This window comes from Aplysia californica, unplaced genomic scaffold (genome assembly GCF_000002075.1).
Source record: "Aplysia californica isolate F4 #8 unplaced genomic scaffold, AplCal3.0 scaffold00079, whole genome shotgun sequence".
Lineage (NCBI taxonomy): Eukaryota > Metazoa > Mollusca > Gastropoda > Aplysiida > Aplysiidae > Aplysia > Aplysia californica.
This window is the reverse complement of record NW_004797349.1, coordinates 344,658-347,060: the sequence shown is the minus strand read 5'-3', so window position 1 is coordinate 347,060 and position 2,403 is coordinate 344,658. Positions and strand designations below refer to the sequence as shown.

Below are 2,403 nucleotides of genomic sequence, written 5' to 3'. Positions count from 1 at the left end.
GGGGTAATCGGGAAGCTGATTTAATGAAAGTAGTGCATAGGGGTATGGGAATGGTAGTGCAAAATTTTCCTGCGCATACCTTTTATGGTAGAATGCCTTATCACTGTGGTCCATTAGATAGACCATGGTCAGGCAGGCAGGACTTGCAGTAGATCGTCAAGTGAACTGGCACCAATGTTTCATCATCAAATGTCAGAGTGCGGTTTTGGCAAGATGTTGATGTTGTCACAACTATGAGATATGATTTTGAGTTTGTGTAAAAGAAACAGAGGAATAAAATAAATCATCTTGCAAATCCATTTCTGCACAGTGTATTTCTTTTTTTTTTTTTGGCTATTGAACATGATAATAGAATTGTATGTAGGGTGATATACCCTCTCGACATCCTGGTGGGGAAATTTACAGAAAACTAAAACTTCTTCTTAAAGGTAATAGTTTTAATTTAAAACTGTCTACTGTTTATTGAATGTCACTGTTAATGCTGTTGTGACCCTAACGATGTATTTATGTACTTTTGTAGGAATGAATTGTATACAATGAGAGAAAATGATAGTTTTGGGGGCAAAATGAGCATGTCGCACAATAGAATTGCAGGCCTGTTACGCGAGGGAAGGATAATAATATTTTGTTATTGGATGGGGGGTGGGGGTGTTACTGGTCAGAGAGATTTAGGGCAGTATGGTTATGCAAAGTTGAGTTTTATTATAAGAGAATAGATTTTGAAGATGCATTGGGAAATTAACTTGATGAGAGGAAACAGGACTGCTGAAAAATTTTGAAATGGATAGAACAGTCACCACTTTACACCTGTAAGTTTAAACAAGTGCAGCTTTTTATGAAGTACAGAGTCAGTGTTACATGAAGTTCTTTCTTCTATATCTTGTCTGTTACCAGCTTAGGAAGAGACTTTTGCAACACTCGGTCTGAAAATAAAATGTTCTGCACATTTTAATTCTCTTAATGCATCATGTATTAAAGTCTTCAATGAATATTCTCACGTGTAGTGATACGCTTTAGGTGATTGTAGTTTATCGTGGAGGGGGGGGGGGGGTAATCGGGTTAAGTGGTAAAATCAATGAACTTTTGAAAAGATTTGGAAAAATTTAGGTAAAATAGGCGCTTGAACGTGTTTTTATTCTGGTTGGAATCTTTGAGTTTTTGTATGGATATTAGAGAAATGGTCCTGTTTCCATGTCCTCTTTAGTGTGTATGCAGGTCCTTGGCAGGTGCTTTTGCTCGCTCTGGCAGAACCGTTCAGACACTGGGAATGGGATTCAAAGTGACGTGCACGTGTCTGTGGACTGGTTAAGACCACACTGCGAGTCATGTAGCACAGGGTACAGGGGGTACCACAGGGCTCCTCAGGGCCCGGAAAAGGATCTTTAATCTCCGCTCAGCATGTGGAACCTAGTCCATTATCTGCTCGTCCTGAACCTTTGACATTTAGCGTCGGTCTGAAACAACAAGCGGAGCAGTGGGCCTGTACTTTTCTCTCATCCGTTCTTTTTTTTCCCTTCGCTGGAAGGACCGTTTCATTTGTATGGCTTTTGGGCCCGGCAGAACGTTCACAGTTATAGTTCAGTACTTTACCTGCACGCGTTGCTTTCTCCTCCTTGGCTTACCGTGTCAACTGTCGTTTCTAATTTCGGATTCTTCTTGTGAGTTGTTCAGGTCTTTGCCCTTGGTGTTGTTGTTTTTCTGCCATTCTCTTCTGGGGGTTTTTTTCTTTGGTGATAGAGTTTCGATACATTTTATACATATTATTATAGTGATATGGTGAATTTATCTGTTTCGATACTCTTTCGATATGGGGAAGTGTGTGGTGTTTGTGTGAGTGTGAACAGAGTGTCTCCGATTGTCCGCTGGGACGTTGTAGGGCCCATCCCTTTCAGCTGTGGTTGATCCTGTTGTTCGGCAGGGTCGGTGCAGCCCGTCTCCTGTTTGATTTAAATTGTGTTATTGGAGGTGTGAGTTGTCTTTATTTACAATTAGATGCACGTAACCTCTTGTTGTTGTTGGTGCGGGTAATTGATTCGTAACCCTATTTGTGGCTCGATTTATCCTCCCATATACTCGTATGGTGCAAAGAAGGACGGCGTGTGTCAGGGCATAGCATAGAAAGTGTTTTATTGGAGCTAGACGGCCCTTTTACTTTAAGAGTATAAGTACGTACTTATATTATATCAGAAGGAACACTTGGACACAGGCTTCAGATTTACATAACAATTGTAACAAGGGCTTGTCTGCTAGATACACACTGTCAGCGGATATTTAAGATTGACAAGGCAGTAGGCCGAGCAATACAATACAATGCAATATAATACAACGCAATGCACATTATGTGTATGTATGTATACACTCATACATACATACACACACACACACACACACACACACACACAC

At 40.7% G+C, this 2,403-nt stretch overlaps 1 protein-coding gene across 4 annotated transcripts in view; it reads left to right on the top strand.

Annotated features, from left to right (window-relative positions):
* The window catches only part of LOC101846338 (integrin beta pat-3), a 37,080-nt gene that overhangs the window by 4,718 nt on the left and 29,959 nt on the right, over positions 1-2,403 (top strand). The window contains exon 1 of one of the 4 annotated variants that reach the window (XM_013080230.2): positions 1,518-1,658. The exons of the other annotated variants lie outside the window; for them this stretch is intronic. The gene's annotated coding sequence lies outside the window, so the exon portion shown is untranslated. Of the gene's footprint in view, positions 1-1,517; positions 1,659-2,403 lie in introns of those variants that run through there. 4 annotated transcript variants of the gene reach the window in all.